At 46.2% G+C, this 20,481-nt stretch overlaps 1 protein-coding gene across 6 annotated transcripts in view; it reads left to right on the top strand.

The window, feature by feature from the left end:
* Nucleotides 1–20,481, top strand: part of RPH3AL (rabphilin 3A like (without C2 domains)) — a 692,976-nt gene that overhangs the window by 229,946 nt on the left and 442,549 nt on the right. For 5 of the 6 annotated variants that reach the window (XM_075589573.1, XM_075589571.1, XM_075589570.1 and 2 more), the window contains one exon: nucleotides 585–647. The gene's annotated coding sequence lies outside the window, so the exon portion shown is untranslated. Of the gene's footprint in view, nucleotides 1–517; nucleotides 648–20,481 lie in introns of those variants that run through there. The other variant, XM_075589569.1, reaches the window with a different exon arrangement.

Below are 20,481 nucleotides of genomic sequence, written 5' to 3'. Positions count from 1 at the left end.
ACTGCATGGATTGTATTAATGCAAATGTTAAAGGGGAAAAAAATTAAAAAAATAAAATGGCAGCTTGGACTGCTGCTTTAAATGGACAGTAATACAATTGGGACTTATATTTTTGGTGTGCACCCTATCCTTTAGCCGGGTGGAGAAGGATAAGGGTGTTATATTTAAAAAAAAAAAAAAAAAAAGAGAGATTTTTTTTTCCGGGTGGGGGGAACAGTTTTTTACCTGGGATATCCTTCAGAGCTATAAAATGAAAGTAAAAGAATAATTCACAGTAACAGAATAATTCAGTCATGCTTTGTGATTCTTTGAGTCTTTACAGACACAACAATTTATTTCAGCGATCTTCATCTGCATGCACTGCACCTTTAACCGTGCACACTACTGAGGTTAATATGAAACAGGATGTTATTTCTGGAACAATAAAGCCACGTGACTCTACTCCCAGTTTCTGAAGAGTTGGGAGGTTTTTCTATTTTTGAGGCGTGCATTTCCACGGTGAAACTCCACCCAGTAACCAAAGTTCTGCATGTAAAAGCGCAGGAGGTAAAATTACCCATTTGTAATCCTCTCTTTCTGTTCAGGTTAAACACCGGCTGATAACAGACAAGGAAAAAGAAGCAATGACAGATTGTGAGAATTACTAGGTACGTCTTTAACTTGCTCAATTATTAGCTTTATTATTATGTTTAGTACAAGCTGCAGTTTAATAAACCTTTGAAATGGAAAAATAACACTATACGACAGTTAGGCAGTAATGATGTGCACTTTGATTTAAGAGTGGATTGCTTATTTCCCTTTTCAACACCTCAGAGGTATAACATTGGCAAGTGGCAGAAATATTATCTCTGAGAGTTATCGTAACTATCACGTTCTTTCATTGTGATAACCACCACGCTAGTTGATTGTGTTATTCCTAACTCAATAATGGTGGTTACTAAAACGTTTGTTTAACAGTATTTTAAAAGCAGGAACCCCCATTTTGTTATGTTAATGTAATCAGTGAGTCCCCTGGAAGTGATCCACGGTTCCCCCGACCTCCGGCGACCCCTATTTCTGAAATATTTGTAGTTCTTGGTGTTACTGTAGTTTGGGATAAAATAAAAACTACTGTACAAATATGACAGCAGGGAAACTAATGGAAAGTCGCAACATTATCTTCCGATTGTGTAAAAAGTACAACTATCTCAGGAACTTGGGGGTCCTGGGAAGTCAGGGTACTGCAGACCGGCTGTGGGGGGATTTCCTAATAAAGAAAAGAAAAAAAGGAAATCCACTGAAATTATTTATGTATGATGAGATGCAAGAACTGATATACTGTGTGTTAATTATCGGCTACTTGGGGAATGCATGGTATTCTCTTGCTATTTATCTTTACATCTAGAGCTCTTATCCCTACTCTAAATGTCTGTGATGTAAGAGTGTGTGTGTATGTGTGTAAACATACATTTATAAAGCGCCCGCAGTATATACAGCGCTTTACAAAAGATGTATGGTGGATGAGTTTATACCAATGGTGTTGGTGGGTGTTGAAATGTAAGAGGGTGTTGAAATGTAAGAGGGTGTTGCATTACTATAAATGTGTGTGGATACTATGTAGTTCCTATTGGTGTATAGGAATAGAATTACATTGTACATGTGTATGTGTAAGAGACAGCTGTGTGTGCATTCATATAGCGGCGTGTTTATAGACATGGGATTTAGCACTCATGGGTTCACCTGTTCCTCCAGCAATGTCGTGTACCTTATCATGTGCATGAAATGCCAGGGGGCTGCTGCTACATAGGTGAGACGGGACAGGGGCCAAACTTTAATGAACAGAACCCTATGGGCCTAATTCACTAAACCAGAATAGTTTCAGGGGCATTAGCATTCTAGAATTACTACGTAGTACAGATACAGCGGCCATTATTTAAACAAATCACGCGGTGTATACCTCGGAATACCCATGTCATGGCGCGGGATTGCTTCCAACTGTACCGCCTTAAGACGCGAGTGCATAAAATGGCATTTTAGTGTTGTGGCTTTTAAACACCTGAAATTGACACAGTAGCACAGTACTGTACACATTACAATTCATTCATTTCATTGCATTTAATTGCACACAATCCATGAAATTCAAACAAAGCAACCGCGATAAACACGTGTGTCTGGGGTCATTGGCCGTGTTCATGCCACTTGGAGTACAGCAGCGCACATGTAAACGGTGCTGTGATTTGTTAAAATAATGGCCGCTGCATCTGTATTTATACGTATACTCCTAGATCCAGTACTGCCCCAACATTTTTTTGTTTGTGTAGTTTCAAAAGCATTGTACACAGTATTACATCTATAAAGAACTATCTTATAGGTCTATTAACCACTTCAGTAGGTGGTACCCCACAGCCACTAAAAGTTCGGATCATGCGATCGCTATGTAACAGAGGTGACATGAATGGAAGAGGAGGCCACTCCTCTTCTATTCAGATCACATTCAGCGCTGATCATGATCTCCCCTAGAAAACATTCAAAAAGGCATGAAGTACATCGTACGTCATAACGGCCTCCAGGCTGCCATGCCTCATGACGTATGTTATACATCCAAAGGGCACCACATTTGTATGCAGTAAGACTGCATAGAATAGAAAAGTGACCTGACAGTAGAAAATACAAATGTATATTTTAAACAGAAAAATCTATATCTTCCAGAATCGTACAGGTTTTTTTTTTTTTTTGCTGTTTTCTCTTGAAGGAAAGCGAGTCTGACAAGAAGACATTTCTCAAGGTAGATGCCATTTTATTGAAGCCCAGCGCACTGTTAGGATTAATAGTAGTGTATAGCTTTGCCTCATTGTAATGAGGACAAGCGCCCTGCTCTAGATAAAACAAATCTCTCAAAATACTAGGCCAGGGGTCTGCGAACTTTCAAGGAAGATGAGACATTTTATAAAAAATGTATTTGTCCAAAATATTCCGAGAGCTGCAACACATGCATGAATATTACACCCCCACAAACACATATGTAGCCCCCTGTAAACAGCTCAGGCTATACCTATCTTCCTTCTACTGTGGTAAGTCCTGTTAAGATCTGGCGCCAGTAATCATTATGGGTTTTCCCCCATCATAGCCCTAACCTGAATGGTAAATGCCGGCCTGGACTCTGTTGCAGGCGTGAGCAAGAGGGAGGTTCTGCTGACACCAGGAGGGGAGGGGCTAGCGCTATATTTAGCAGCCCATTCCGGCGAGTGGTGGTTGTTCTTCGTGTTTGCTGTGTGCTCTGTTCCTATCTGACTGATGGTCCTTTAATGAAGAGTTCGAGCGAGCAGAGAGACCAAGGGTCTACAGCTGCTGAGTATTAGGCCGTAAGCCACGAATCCTGCGGAACGGTCCGAGGAGTATCGGGAGGCTACGGGCTCCCCGGCGCAGTATGCCGGTTGAGAGCAAGAGGAACCAAACCGATCAGCGTCTGTAAGTAGAGCTGATAGAATCATAGACTGGTGGACCAATGCCCTCGCCCCGCTGCCAGGGGTGATGGGAATAGAAATCAAGACCCACCCCGAGAATAACCTCGGGGGTGGGCCACTGGGTATTGCCACCCTAGCTCAGACCATCCTGTCGGCCGAGTGACTTGGAGGGAAGGAGAGGAGGAGGTCGTGGGGAGTTGAGCAGGTTGTACTTGGCCCTGGCGATTGTTTTGTGGCTGCTAAAGCCGTATCGTTGGGATATCGTTGCCCTGTCAAATAAAGAGACTGTTCTGCACCCAAAAAGACTGTGTGTGATTTGGAGAGTATAACCCTGGGACCCGAGGGGTTCTTCTATACCGGTCCTATCCCATTACCCTGGGAGTATAGAAGATGGAGGCGCTGCACCACTGAGATAATATGGAGGCTACACACACACACACACACACACACACACACACACACACACACACACACACACACACACACACTACCCACCCATTACACACACACACTACCCCCCCACAAATACACACAAACACAACCCCCCCCCAAATTCATACATACACTACTCCCCCCCAACATTCATACACACACACTCTACCCCCCTAAATACATGCATAGATATACAGTATATGCATACTTACTTTGGACCTGCCTCTCTTCCTCACTGTCCTGCCGGTGGCTGCGGATGGGCCCGGCCGGCACTGGCCGGGTTTCTTTTTGCCACCAGGCTTTTCCCCAGCTGCTGGCATGCCCCCAACACCACAAACATTAATCCTACATTATTCACACCTGATTCTGCACATGCGTATTCCCCCACCTTGGCTTTTTTGCCTGTCAGCACCTTTTCTCTTATCTGCCTTCTGCAGCGTAGTATGTAGGGGCTGGGTGGTCTTGTTTCTATGTTAGCAGATTTTTGGCTAGTTGGGTAATTGTGTATCAAACATGTTTGTTTTTCACGCAAGTTTAGTTTAGCAATAAACTTTCTACTGTTCTGCAAGTTTCATGCTGGTGCGTTTGCCTATACCTTTTATTAGACAAGTTGCTTGCCTTCTTCAAACGTGCCCAATTCTGCATTAAAACATTAACCAATCCTGTGCTGTTTCATGATTGTAGAGTCTCATCACATTTGCTCAGTCTTTCTCTTATGATCGTCTCTAATAGGGACACACAGTCCTAGGAAGCTGTGGTGTTTTTTGATCTTGGTCTCTTATAGGGGTCTTATGGTCCAAAGTCCAACACCTTGCCATTCTTTGTGGTGTGCATTGATGCGTATCCGCAAACTATTAAATGTATTTGTTTTTTTGTGTAGGAGTAAAGTAATAAAAAATCCCTGACCATATTAAGTTAGACTCACTAATTCACAGCTACATAGTCAGCTTAGTTGTGTAAATAACTAACCTCTGATGTCTTGTCAACTTTGGGAAATTAAAATTGGCCTTCAGCAACAATTCAGGTAAAGGTTTCCAATGTTCCCCTAAGTCAGTAACTGTTGCAGTTGCCGCCAATTTGTATTTCTAAAACTTACCAGGAAATCAGTACGGTTTGAAAGGTAAGGAAAGGGTGTCCCAGTAATATGGTTTGGTCAGGTTTGCTTAAAGTGACCCTTCTGGTTAAGGTAAAACAAAATATGTATTCTGGTAATAACAAGGTGTGGCCCAGTGACTCCTTCAGCACCACTACGCTGACCTTTCACTGCAAGAGGATCATTTGTACTTTGTTTGCAACTATGTTGCACCTCATTAGTTCAAAGGATGGAAGTTTGAAATTGCTGTCACCTAATTGGTTACTGGCTCTGTTTATTTTTATATGAGCATAGGCAGAACAACTTTTGTGCTGTTTCAAAATATACAGTATGCATAGCGTGCTTGCATATAAAGTACAAGAAATGTCACACAACGATGAAGTGAATCTGATCTATTCCCACCTTGCTTTTATATCACGTGCAGCTCCCTTCTCTGCATAATTTTGTTCATTTCAAATCAAATGTTACCATTGATTATGTTGTTATTTACATACAGAAGCATAACGATTGGGGATGTAGATTTTAATCCAAAGGAAGATGACTGTGCAGAGTTCTATTTATTAGAGATTAGGATGAAATTAAAAACCGGTTTTATTGCGCCTGTTCCTTTAACAAGGCAAAACATTCAAAATAAACTAAATAAAGGCCTACTCCACTTTGGAAAATATCGAAAACTTTACTCCAGCTCTCTCTAACTGGGTGGGTAACTAAGCTGGTTACCACCCTAAACATTATATATATATATATATACACACACATACACACATACCAGTCCAACAAGAAAATATATTATCTGTTTCTGTTGTTGTTACTGTAGGGGAAGACCTCTGTGTTCTCCTGGGTCAGCATCCTTGTGTGCTATGGCACTCCCTGTGTCCAGGTATAGAGGTCTTGTCCCCTTGTCTTGCTGTCAGCATACAGTCCTTTTGTGTACATCAAGGCTTTTTCTAAGAGTCCTAATCAGCCAGGTGGTGTCTGATTGATTGCCTGTGTGCAATTAACCAGCACACTGCTGGATTTAGAGGCTGTTTCTCTCAAACAGTGATAAGTCCCTGTTATAATGACCTTTGTACAATTACAACCTTCCTTACCCGATTCCAAAGGAGCTTACATCAGATTGACTATATACATGGCAGTTCTCAGTTTCTGTTCAGGGTGCCGGGTAGGTGCAGTCTGGGCGTGGATGCTTGAATGTAACAAGGATGGGCACTAGGAACATTTCTAAAACATATAGTGCTTTTTGGACATCCGTCAATAAGACTTCACAGACATTGACATACTTCACACTTCCTTTTAACAAATGATCCAGAATGACCACAAAAAGGATTCCCACTAATTTGCACACAGCCCAATTGTCTTAACAACATTCAGGGGAATAATTCCAAACTCCATATAGGAAACCAGGAGGTTTTAAAACACAAAAACAAAAAATTATTTATTAATCTATAATAACTCTTCTAAGTGAAACAAAATTCTATTTTATAACTTTTTATGTATATTGATAAAATCATTTAAAAGAGATAGCACTGGAGTATGCTGATGTATGCTCTTCCGTAATTTCAGATATATGCATATAATATGCAGATATGCATGAAAATAAATGTGTTCATTCACACCACATATAAGCAGGATAAGCACATGTAGCACTACAAGGTCTATAATAAATGACCCCTCACATTATTTAGGTATATTAATTGTTAAATATATATATAGTGTCCTCTATGGAAGATAATATAACCATAGGTTTGTTAGACCTGAAATGTGGCCATCAATAGACAAACAGCAATTGTAGCTGTCAGACCTCAAAACGTGTCATCACAATTATGTAGGTTATGTCCACATCTAATATGTGATTAGTACTGCCCAGTAAGGGTTTAGTAGCCCTATCGTATGAATTAGTACTCAGTCACAATAGTGCATCTGCTTGCAAGTCAATCCTGCCCGGCATACTCCCTCTCGACTCCGAAACCGAAACCGGCTGACGTCATCAGTATGCGCGTCGCCTGAAGCCCGACGATCGTTTAGCGCCGTACCTCGGCGCTTCTTCAAGGAGAATAATAATAAGCAGGACTTCATTCCCTTTTGAGAAAAACAAAAGAAAAAACAGCGCAAAATCTCATTGTGTAATATTCAAATATATTGTGAAAATTTTCAGCAGGTAAGTATCGCACGTACATCAATAAAATGGTATATAAACATTACATGTTATGGACATGTTACCACAACACCCGCTCTTCTACACCGAATCCGATTGAATACAGGCCAATTCAGGAGACAGAATTTTACTCTCCCGGGCTACTGTAGATGGTCTCTTAGTCCCCGTCTTAATCGTCTGTTTGGATCAAGAGATGCAACCTCGCCGAAACGCTGGTCTATTCAGATGGTTTGTGGAGCCATTCCATGATATCTATAGCAGCAACCTCAGAGTTTATCACATGGAAGTTACAGGTTTTATTTAACTTGTTTTGTTCACAATTAAGTATTGTTTTTGGACACAATCACCTAAGTAGATTTATTCACTTTATGTATATAATTGAAACACATTGATTATTTCACTTGTACAAAAGTTACAGCATATCAAGCATTGGTTTGTAAATAAAAAAGAAATACTTATACATCGTCCCCTCTATTGCCTTAACACTTTGATCAGAGCCAAAAGTAAATAAAATAAAACCTTCCAGGTTCAAGTGTTCCAACAAACCAGTTTATAGTGGTCACAGTGTCCTCATCTGGTGAAAGGTTTATTGAGCAAATTTTATTATTTAAATTACACCAATACCATCCAAAGTCCTTAATGATATTTATGGCTAGTCACTAGTAGTATTGTATAAAGGAACATACAGCTGTGTGAAAAAGAAAGCACACCCTCTTTGAATTCTATAGTTTTAGATATCAGGACATAATAACAATCATCTGTGCCTTAGCAGGTCTTAAAATTAGGTACAGTGGCGACACAGTTTATCGCACTGCGGCCAGATCCGCAAGCCGGGAGATTTCCCGGCTTGCTAGTGGCCGCCCCTCGGCGTGCCGCGCGTCATAGACGCGCGGTCACGCTTCTTCGGGAGCGTGCGCCCCCTGCACGCGCGTCCAGGGCTCCCTGAGGGACGGCGGCAGGGGGTTCCGGGGGACCCGGCGGACCCGGCAGCGGTAGGGAGAGCGCCCCGATCGGAGGGCGCTCTTCCGCTGCTTCGGCGCGCGCCCGTCACTCTCGGGCGCGCGCCAGGCTACTGCTGCGGCCAAGAACGGGCAAATGCTCGAATAAACTTGGCCGCAGCAGTACAAACAACCTCAGATGAACAACAACACATGACATATTACACTGTGTCATGATTTATTTAACAAAAATAAAGCCAAAATGGAGAAGCTATGTGTGAAAAACTAAGTATACCTTATGATTCAATAGCTTGTAGAACCACCTTTAGCAGCAATAACTTGAAGTAATCGTTTTCTGTATGACTTTATCAGTCTCTCACATTGTTGTGGAGGAATTTGGCCCACTCTTCTTTACAACGTTGCTTCAATTCATTGAGGTTTGTGGACATTTGTTTATGCACAGCTCTCTTAAGGTCCAGCCACAACATCAGGTTGAGGTCTGGACTTTGACTGGGCCATTGCAACACCTTAATTCTTTTCTTTTTCAGCCATTCTGTTGTAGATTTTACTGGAGTGCTTGGGATCATTGTCCTGTTGCATGACCCAATTTCGGCCAAGCTTTAGCTGTCGGACAGATGGCCTCACATTTGACTCTAGAATACTTTGGTATACAGAGGAGTTCATGGTCGACTCAATGACTACAAGGTTCCCAGGTCCTGTGGATGCCAAACAAGTCCAAATCATCACCCCTCCACCACAGCGCTTTACAGTTGGTATGAGGTGTTTGTGCTGATATTCTGTATTTGGTTTTCGCCAAACCTGGCGCTGTGCATTATGGCCAAATATCTTCACTTTGGTCTCGTCTGTCTAAAGTACATTGTTCCAGAAGTCTGGTGGTTTGTTCAGATGCAATTTTGCAAACCTAAGCTGTGCTGCCATGTTCTTTTAAGAGAGAACAGATAGAGGTGACCAGCGCATCAGAGACAGAATCCTTTTCAAAAAGTATAAATCTCCGCTTGGACCATTCACTATCTATATATATTTTTCTCAAACCGTTGTATGTGTGTCTAGGGGCGATCACATTGGACCTTTGGCCCGTCACTCTGCCTCAGGCCAATGAGATGGCTCCCTTGGCCCGCCCACCCCCGCATACCTCTCATTGGCCGGTGTGGTCTAACAGTGACACATACGCCCGCCCCCGCACAAATTTCATTGGCCCGTGTGGCCTAACAGTGACACACACACACACACCTCCCGCCCAGGTAAGTAACTAAACCGCCACCTCCCCTCCCAGGGCACACCCCTGCCGCCACCTCAAAACCCTGTGCCTCCCACTGCCTCACACTACTGTGCCTCCCACTGCCTCACACTACTGTGCCTCCCACTACTGTGCCTCACACCGCCTCCCGCTGCCTCCAACCCCTGCGCCTCCCCTCCCAGTGCACACCCCTGCCGCCGCCTCAAACCCCTGTGCCTCCCACTACTGTGCCTCCCGCTGCCTCAAACCCCTGTGTCTCCCCTCCCAGCGCAAAACCCCTGTGCCTCCCCTCCCAGCGCAAAACCCCTGTGCCTCCCCTCCCAGCGCAAAACCCCTGTGCCTCCCTCTGCTTCCAACCACTGTGCCTCTGCCCTCCCTTCCCGCATAGCCTCCGAGCTCACACCCCGGCCGCTAGAGTCAGCGGGGGAGCGGCCGCACGGCAGCGAGCGCCCGGGACAAAGCGGGGGAGCGGACAGCCGACTGGGGGAGCGGCGACAAAACGCTGCCTCCCGCCTCAGATCCGCGTGGGAGCGGGCGGGTGAGGGAACGGCTGACGCATGCACGCGCCACGTCTGCAGACGTCCACAACAGATGGAAGGTTTTGGGGGGGGGCAGACTGGCAGACAGTGGGGGAAGGGGGAGCAAGCGGCCACATGATACATTAATTGTCACTTACCTCCCCCCCTCACCTCCTGCACCCCCCCCCCTCACTCCCCCCCCCCTCCCCCCCTCCCACTTCCCTCCCTTACCTCCCCACTCCTTCCCCCCTCCCCCCTCACCCCTTCCCCTTCACATCCATTCACCTCCCTTAACCCCCCTCCACCTCTCCTCACCCCCCTCCACCTCCTGTCACCCCCCCCCTCACCTCCTGTCACCCCCCCATCCACCTCCCGTCACCCCCCTTCACCCCCCCTTCACCTCCCTTCACCTCTCCTCACCCCACCTCCCCCCTTTCCCCCCACCTCCCACCTTCCCCCTTCCCCCCCTTCCTGCTCCCCTCCCCCCTTCCCCCTCCCCCTTCCTCCTCCCCCCTCCCTTCCCTTCCCTCTGCCCCCCCTTCGCCTCCCCTCCACCCCCCTCTTTGCCTCCCCTCCGCCCCCCCCCCTTTGCCTCACCTCAGCCCCCCCCTTTGCCTCCCCTCCGCCCCCCTTCCGCTTCCCCTCCCCCTTCCCCCTCCCCTCTGCTTCCCCTCCCCCTATTTGTTTCCTCCCCCCTCCCCGTCTCCTCCCCCCTCCCCTCCCCGTCCCCTCTCCCCTTCACCTCCCCTCCCCCCACCCCTCCCCTCCGCTTCCCCTCCGTCCCCTCCCCCCTTCACTTCCCATAACCCCCCTCCACCTCCTGTTACCCCCCTCCATCTCTTGTCAACCCCCCTTCAACTCCCCTCCCCTTCACCTCCCCTTTCACCCCCCCTTCACCTCCCTTTACCCCCCCTTCACCTCCCCTCACCCCCACTTCACACCTCCCCCTTCTCCCCCACCTCCCCCTTCTCCCCCACCTCCCCCTTCCCTCCCCCACCTCCCCCCTTCCCCCCCACCTCTGCGCCTTCCTTCCCCCCTTCCCCTCTCCCTCCCCCTTCCCCCTCCCTCCCCTTCCCCCTCCCCCCATCCTCCCCCCTTCCCCCCCACCTCCGTGCCTTCCCTCCCCCTTCCCCCCTCCATCCCCCTTCCCCCTCCCCCTTCCCCCTCCCCCCTTCACCTCCCCTCCCCCTTCACCTCCCCTCCCCACTTCACCCCCCCTCCACCTTCACCTCCCCCCCTTCACCTCTCCACCCTCCCTTCACCTCCTCCCCCTTCACCTCCCCCCCTTCACCTCCCCCCCTTCACCTCCCCCCCTTCACCCCCCCCCTTCACCTCCCCCCTTTACCTCCCCCCCCTTCACCTCCCCTCACCACCTCCCCTCACCACCACCCCTCTTCACCTCCCCTCACCACCACCCCCCTTCACCTCCCCTCACCCCCCCTTCACCTCCCCTCCTGCACCGCCTTTCGGCCGCCCTCCCGTCTTTCGCCCGCCCTTCTGCCTTTCACCCGCCCACCGCTCAAATCCCTGCGCCACAAAGCCGCCGCATGCACTGAACAGACATCCGCCACACTCGACACACACCCTGCGCCTCTCACCCACCCCACATACTCGACACACACCTGCCGCCTCCTGCACCTACGCACCAACATCACTGACCAGCTGTTGCCTGCACTCGCCACACTCGCAGCACAGCCAGCACTCACTAACCACGCGCCACCCGTACTGAACACCCACCCGCCGCCTCACACATGCTCACACCCTAGCAGGACACACGCCTCACATTTTTACATCACTTATGTCACCAAAATATACATTGTACTGTGGTGTGTTTACAATAAACCATTTTTCCTGATCACCCTGGCAGTGGGCACCATTGGGTTAATCCCTTCTCACTCTAGGTAGGACAGGAAATAGACTTTTGCAGGTAGGCCATATAAGGCCCCTCCCTCTACCTGCACCTTAGTCTTTTTCCTGTCCTCACAGCTAGGAGTAGGATTTTTTATTTTCTAACAGGACTCACCTACTGCACCTTGTGCAGATATCCAGGGTCTCAGCCTCTCTGCCCTGAAGCTCCGGTCGACGCGCCCTACGGGTGGCAAGACGGAGACCCCTTAGAGTCGGGGGAGCCCCTGGTTGGGGGGGGAGCAGCTGCAGCCGCGGACGGGGAAGCTTAGGTGCAAAGCCCCAGGACCAATCGAAGGCGCACAGCAGCTGCAGCTGGGAGCCGTGGAGGCCCAGACTCACCGCATTAGCGTCTGGTACGCTGCGGTAAAGTACCCAGCAGCCCGCTACATGCGGAGGGGGGAGCAGCCATAGCTGCGAGCGGAGGAAGGCTCAATTGACCGCGCTAGCGTCTGGGACGCGGCGGTGAACTACCCCAGGAACTCTGCTGCGAACCGAAGGAGGTTCATATTGACCTACGGCCATATTACCTTGAAAGCGCCCGATCCCGTCAGATCTTGGAAGCTAAGCAGCGTGAGGCTTAAAAAGAAATACTGCGGTAAAAGGGTACAGTGCACGCAGCCGCTCGGGAGCGCGCGCGTCACGGCAGGCCGGCAGATGCGTGCACAGACACGCGAGCCGTGCACGAGCACTTGATGACGTCAGAGAAGCGACGACCGCACTGTGTGTATGTGTGAGTGAAAGCTGCAGCATGGAACGCTCAGCAGGGAGAAGCCAAGTGCTGGATATGGATTCAAAAATGGAAACACCCAAAACTTCAGTTCCCTACGCAAAAAAGATCTAGATCCCATACCAGTCTGGATAGGGGGAAAGGTTTTTCGTCAGATGAGTCTGAAATTGATTGTTTTCAAGTATCAGAGGGAGAAATGGATTCATCAGATCAAGATATTCAGGAGGAAGAATCTGAATTTGATGTAGAAATGGTGGATCCACTTATCAAGGCCATGAGACAGGCGTTAGAACTAGAGGACACCGAGGAGTTAACCCACAAGAAAGATAAACTTTTTGGGGCAAGACAAAGAAAGGGTAGAGTTTTTCCTATCCACCAAGTGATTAAAGACCTCATTCAGGTGGAATTGGCTCGACCAGACGCCAAAATATTTGCGCCTAAAAGATTTGGGAAGATGTATCCATTCCCGCAAGAAGAGGTAAAAAATTGGGAAGTTAGCCCAAAGGTGGATACTGCTATTTCCAGAATAGTAAAAAAGACCACAATCCCAATAGAGGAAGCGGCGTCACTAAAGGACGCTATGGATAAAAGGATGGATTATGTACTGAAAAAAGCATATGTTACTGCAGGAACAGCCTACAAACCAGCCATAGCAACTACGTCAACAGCAAGGGCTATGCGAGTGTGGATTGCCAACATTGAAGAGGCAATAGACAAAGGCGTAAAAAGAAGTGCTATTCTTAAGGCACTCTCAGAAGTAAAATGGGCAACAGATTACATAGCAGAAGCCTCGTTGGATGCAGTAAAATTAGCTGCCAAATCTATGGCGCTGGCGGTATCAGCAAGAAGGGCTTTATGGCTCAGACAGTGGATGGCTGACACAGCATCAAAGAACACCTTGTGTGCATTACCATTTGAAGGTGAATTCCTCTTCGGCAGCAAACTAGATGCAATAATAACAAAAGCATCAGGAGGGAAGAGCACTTTTTTACCTCAGGAATACAGAGCCAGAAGATTCGGCTTCCAACAGACTAATAGAAATCAGTATAAAGAAGCAAAGGCATATAGGCCTGGTAGGTCTTTTCCAAGGCAAACAACATGGAGAGGTGGCCAGAATCGGCTTTTTCGTGGCCCCAGAGGAAGAGGATCATTCACAAAGAATAAATCCACATGAAGGTCAGAGGGCCCAGCAGTTGTCCGTAGGAGGGCGGCTGAGACAGTTTTCTGCAACATGGGCACAAACAATACAGGACGAGTGGGTATTACAGACCATTCGTCAAGGATACAGTATAGAATTCAGGGAGATACCAAGAAGGAATATGGGCGTAATAACATGGATACAGTCCAAAGAGAAAAAAAGACAGATGAATTCGGCTTTAAAGAAATTATTACAAGCAGAAGTAATAAAGAAGGTACCTCAGGAAGACAGAGGAAGCGGAATTTATTCCAGGATTTTTCTAGTAAAAAACCTACAGGGGATTACAGAGCAATCCTAGACCTAAGAAGGGTAAATTCATTCTTGAAGATAAGAAAATTCAAGATGGTGTCTTTGAATCTGATTATTCAGGAGGTACAACCAGGAGACTGGATGGTGGCGATAGACTTAAAAGACGCTTATCTACATGTGCCCATAGCAAAGGGACATCAAAGATTCCTAAGGTTTGCAGTAAATCAAGATCATTATCAGTACACAGCACTGCCATTTGGTTTGGCTACTTCCCCAAGGTCGTTTACAAAGGTTCTAGCCCCTCTAGTGGCAGAAATGAGAGAAAGGGGGGTAGAAATATACCCTTACCTGGACGACATCCTGGTAAAATCAAAGGATTTGGAGAAACTCCAACAAGACCAAAAAATGGTAATAACCTTCCTGGAACATCACGGTTGGTTAATAAACAGAGACAAGAGCCATCTCGTACCCACTCAGCTGTTAAGATTTCTGGGCGTAGAATTCGATACAGAAAAAGGAGAAGTGAGACTACCAGAGTCAAAGAGGCAAGACATAGCCGTACAAACAAGGAAGCTCAGGGAAGCTACCAGGACTTCAGCAGAAGAATGCATGAAACGCCTAGGGAAATTCGCTTCAACATTAAGCGTCACAAAATGGGCAGCACTACATATGAGAAAACTGCAAAACAATTTTCTACAACAATGGAACGGGAATCACAAAGACACAAGACAAAGAATCTTGTTACACCCACACACAAAACAGGAGTTAAAGTGGTGGGAAGATATCCGAAACCTGGAGAAAGGGAAAACGCTACAACCAGTACACTGGTTAAAAATTACAACAGATGCGAGCAAAACAGGTTGGGGGGCCCAGATGGGAGAAAAGGTGGTGCAAGGAGCCTGGGGAAATCAGGAGAAGCACCTGCCATCAAATCTACTGGAATTAAAAGCAGTACAAAGGGCCCTAGAAGCTTTCCAAGACCAGATAAGAGGTGGCTGTATAAAGATAGAATCAGACAACAGGTCAGTTGTCAAGTATATAGCCAAACAAGGAGGAACCAGGAGCAGAAAACTGATGAGCCTCACAGCAGAAATACTTTTTTGGGCAGAGTGCCACTTGTCGGATATTACAGCCATACATATCCCAGGACTAGAAAATGTCACAGCAGACTTTCTAAGTCGGAACATCATACACCCAGGAGAATGGGCATTAGATCCAGAAGTATTTCAAGAACTGGTAGAGTGATGGGGTCAACCAGACATAGATCTCATGGCGACACACCAGAATCGCAAAGTAAGGAACTACTGTGCCAGACAGTTTCATCCAAGCGCACAAGCTACAGATGCTCTCAGTCTCAAATGGGACTTCAAGTTGGGATACCTGTTCCCTCCAATTCCTCTAATTCCGAAAACAATCAGGAAAATCAGGGAAGACAGAGCAGAGGTGATATTCATAGCACCCTACTGGCCAAGAAGGCTTTGGTTTACACACTTGGTAAATATGGCAGTAGATACACCATGGCACATACCAGATCGCAAAGGGCTGATGCGACAAGGCCAATATGTCATCCGAATGCCAAACAATGGGCTTTGACAGCATGGCGATTGAGCGGGAAACATTGAGACTGAAAGGTTGTTCAGACAAAACAATTCAAACCCTGTTACAAGCAAGGAAAAGTTCCACATCAAGAGTATACCATAGAATCTGGCTTTGCTTTTGTGATTGGTGTGAAAAAGAGAAACAAAATTTCCTTTCACCAAGAATTGTATCTATAGTGGAGTTCCTGCATAAAGGATTTGAGAAAGGTCTCAGTCTCAGCTCATTGAAAGTACAGGTGTCTGCACTATCAGCTTTGTTGGAAAGAAATCTGGCAATGGAAAGATTGATAATCAGGTTTTTTCAAGCAGTTAAAAGGTTAAAACCTCAAATCAAGAACAGGGTACCTACATGGGACTTGTCTCTAGTGTTGGATGTATTAACAGCAGCTCCGTTTGAACCTATACAGGAGATAGGCCTAAAATGGTTGTCATGGAAAATGGCGTTTCTGATAGCAATCACCTCAGCAAGGAGAGTGGGAGAACTACAGGCTCTATCTACCAAGGAACCATTCCTAGTCATACATCAAGACAAGGCAGTTCTTAGACCAGTACATCAATTCCTGCCAAAGGTGGTATCACAGTTCCACATGAATCAAGAAATTGTGATTCCGTCATTTTGTCCAGAACCAAAAAATAAGAAAGAAGAAAGACTACACAAGTTAGACGTGGTAAGATGTCTTAAAGTGTACCTAGAAAGGATGAGAGATATCAGAAAGTCAGACAAATTATTCATCATTCCAGAGGGACCAAAGAAAGGACAAGCAGCATCAAAGACAACAATTTCCCAGTGGATTGTGTCTTGTATTCAAAAACTTATGAAAGCAAAGGACAAGATAAACCTTTGAACGTTAAAGCTCATTCTACAAGGGCCATGGCTACTTCATGGGCATTTAAGGCCCAGGCTACACCAGGACAAATATGCAAAGCAGCTGTCTGGTCCTCATTCAATACATTCTTGAAATACTACAGACTAGACGTACAATCTTCAGCTGACGCAAGCTTTGGGCGTAGAGTGTTAGAAACTGTAGTGAAATAAAGTGTAAAGTGTATTAATAAAGGTCAAACTGATAAGGCATTAAACTGGTGTTGTCTATTCTAATGTATCCCTCCCTAAAATTTGCACTGCTTGGGTATGTCCCAATGGTGCCCACTGCCAGGGTGATCAGGAAAGGAGAAAATTTAAACAACTTACCGTAATTTTCTTTTCCTGGAACCATGGCAGTGGGCACATAGTTACCCTCCCTATGTATGTCTAATGCCTATCAGTTATATTTTTCAGCTATGGAAGAATCGTAAGACTAAGGTGCAGGTAGAGGGAGGGGCCTTATATGGCCTACCTGCAAAAGTCTATTTCCTGTCCTACCTAGAGTGAGAAGGGATTAACCCAATGGTGCCCACTGCCATGGTTCCAGGAAAAGAAAATTACGGTAAGTTGTTTAAATTTTCTCCTTTATACAACATCGTATTACATTTTCTTCCATCTTTTTTTCAACATTATTATCCAACCTTTCCAACAAATACTCAACCTATTGTTCCACGATTTATAAATAATACTACCTATTACGTATTTACATCCCGGGCAACGCCGGGTACATCAGCTAGTATAAGATATATACAGCATACCTGGCAAGGGATAGGGAACTAGTACTTAGTGCTCTCTGGCACACATACTGTATGTAGTACAAATACTGTCCCTTTAGAAGCTGATAAATATATGAATCCACAAGGGTAACCCACTGTTAGGTTCCCAGGTCCTCAGTGCGGTCCAATTGCGGTTCCAAATGGCATGCAGATCCATACATCTTGATAAAGGTCACACGGCCCGAAAAGCGTAGATGTGGTATTTTTGAGCTCTCTAGGGGTTATGCTGTATCCAGTTTAAGAACAAAGGATTAATTTTACTGTAAGCATCTTTCTGGTTTTCTGGCAGTGCACTACCCTTCTCTTTTTAGAGAGAAGAAGCTTTCTCCTTGCAACCCTTCCAAACAGACCATTCTAGTTCAGTCTTTTTCTAATTGTACTGTCATGAACTTTAACATTTAACATGCTAACTGAGGCCTGTAGAGTCTGAGATTTAACTCTTGGTTGTTTTGCAATTTCTCTGAGCATTGCACGGTCTGACCTTGGGGTGAATTTGCTGGGACGTCCACTCCTGGAAAGATTGGCAACTGTCTTGAATGTTTTCCACTTTTTAATAATCTTTCTCATTGTAGAATGATGGACTTTAAATTGTTTGGAAATGGCCTTATAACCCTTCCCAGATTGATGGGCAGCAACAATTGCTTCTCTAAGATCATTGCTGATGTCTTTCCTCCTTGGCATTGTGTTAACACACACCTGAATGCTCCAGACCAGCAAACTGCTAAAACTTTGGCTTTTACAGAGGTGGTCACACTTGCTAATGATCAGTTAATCAAGGGCATTTGATTAGCAGCACCTGTCTGCTACTTAGCATCGTAATTCCTATGGAAACAGTAAGGGTGCACTTAGTTTTTTGCACATGGCTTCTCCATTTTGGCTTTATTTTTGTTAAATCATGACACGGTGTAATATGTCATGAGTTGTTGTTCACCTGAGGTTGTATTTACCCAATTTTAAGACCTGCTAAGGATTGTTATGATGTCCTGATGTGTAAAACCATAGCATTCAAAGAGGGTGTACTTTCTTTTTCACACAACTGTAGATGTCAACCTCCAAGCACCATTTTTATCAGTGCGAATCCAGTGATGTCTGATAACAACATTTCCCAATAATCTGTGGGTTGAGATGAGAAAAGGAACACACTGCTCCATCCAACTACAGGTTGTGTGGAGTACAGAGTTGGGGATAATTCATTATAGTCCAAAGCGGCCATCTTCAATGGGACTAGAGAGATGAGCATCGGAAGCTAGGATTGCTATCTAATACATAAATGTCTTATGTATGGAATGGTGCAAACATCTTCACAATGAAACAGCAAAAGAAAAATACGGGAGGATATAAAAACACATCGTTAAAATAATCAGCAATACCTAAACCAAATACTAATTAACATTGCTTAAAAGCATTTACAGGATAACTTTTAAAAATGACTTTCAAATACATTTCCATGTCTAATTTTTTTATTTTTACGTATTAACTGAAAATATCTAAATATATAACAAAAGATTGCTACTAGCTCATCTTGCTCTGTATTGGGACTCCACATTTGATTTAGATTATTTACACGCCCTATAATAAATCCAACCAGAGACTTCTGGAGCACTGCAGAAGAGTAACAAATGTTAACAAAACAAATATCTTATTTTCTTTAAATATTGGGAATACTATTGAGGTTCAATTAAAATTGGAAAAAGTTTTTATAGCTTGTGGCGTATAATTTTTTAGCCAAGTGTATTTTTTCCCCTCCAATGTTTTTAAACAAATTATAGATGTTTTAATGGTGCAATGTTTGTTGTCACCTTTTCTACAATACAGGCATACCCCGCATTAACGTACGCAATGGGACCGGAGCATGTATGTAAAGTGAAAATGTACTTAAAGTGAAGCACTACCTTTTCTCCACTTATCGATGCATGTACTGTACTTCAATCGTCATATATGTGTAACGGGTATTCCCCCACCCAATCGCGGATTATAGTGTGGGTGCTAAGGACATACAAGGTTACCAGGGTGTGGTGCGTTACCTGTTGGCTCACAGGAGGGCTGAGCTTCCGCCACGGGAAACCTGGGGGCTTATATCTTAAGACTAGTAGTACTCTGGTACTTGGTGCATCGCCTCCACCTGTGATGGTTCCTAGCAAAGCAGGAATTGGTCCTCGCAGGACACATATAATTAACCAGCACAACGTGTGTAACCAATCAGTGATTTTACTAGTGAACACAGGAACATACATACACATATAGCATCAACTGGTGCCCTTTCTAGAGGGGACATTAACTATTGCGTCTCGCAGGACGCTAACACTTTATGCGTCACAGCGGACGCTAACACTTTATGCGTCACGGCGGACGCTAACACTTTATGCGCCACGGCGGACGCCAACACTTTATGCCGCCCTTCCCACGGGAGGATCCCACCCCGTGTCCATTAATCCCCCTGTCTCACACTACCAAATCATATACATGTACGTGTGTGACTGCGCAGTCACTATGTCTGATGATAGGCCTTGTCGGTGCACTTTATAACGATACCTGCCCTGGCTCCAGCCACGGGTGCTGCTATACCACTGGGTTTGGATCCGCCGGGATATCCTCCTACGCGTGGGGTGAATTCCGGCGTGGATAATATCACCGCAACTCCGCACCGTCTGTACCTTGGCGAGGATCTGTCTGCTGCCAGCAGGCCGCAGTCACGGCTTGCTTGGCCTCCTTGAAGATAGTCCAGCTCTCTTAAAAGCTAGGGCTTGAGCCCAAGCCTCATGACGGGAAACACAGCGTCCGCTGGATCCCTAACTAGCGAATAGCTAATGGGGCAGGGTCCCTAACCTAGGGCCTGTCCCTGCAACACTCAACTAGGTGGCTCAGGGCTATCTGGGGCCTAGGGGAATTGCTGGCATAGTGCAGAGAGTCACTGACTCCTGCACCCTACCTCCTTCCCCTAGCTGCTCCGGTCACCAGCTGCCTGTCTCCAAAACCCCGCGAATTGTATCTATTTGTTGCAAGCAGAGAGCTCCTGCAGCCCTATTGGCTCCCTGGCGTCATGGGGCCGCTCCAGAGGCTCATGGGACCTGAAGTCCCCTTACAGAGCCCTCCTCTCATTGGTGGCCTTTCGCTCGCTCGTCCTGTGCATGCGCGACCTTCTCTGCCTTCCCCGCGCCAAAATGTCTTCTGCGCATGCGTGCGCAAGTCCCTATGGCGACGCCCTGCACCGGACCCGACAGCGGCCTGGCAACGCGTCCGCACGCATTCTTGGCAACCGGCCGCCTGCCAGAGTCGCGCTATCCACGCCCACCCTCCCGCATCTCCCCACAAACGGCTAATAC

This window comes from Ascaphus truei, chromosome 3 (genome assembly GCF_040206685.1).
Source record: "Ascaphus truei isolate aAscTru1 chromosome 3, aAscTru1.hap1, whole genome shotgun sequence".
In the NCBI taxonomy this organism is placed as follows: Eukaryota; Metazoa; Chordata; class Amphibia; order Anura; family Ascaphidae; genus Ascaphus; species Ascaphus truei.
Note: the sequence above shows the minus strand (reverse complement) of the source record. Positions and strands in the feature narration are given on the sequence as shown.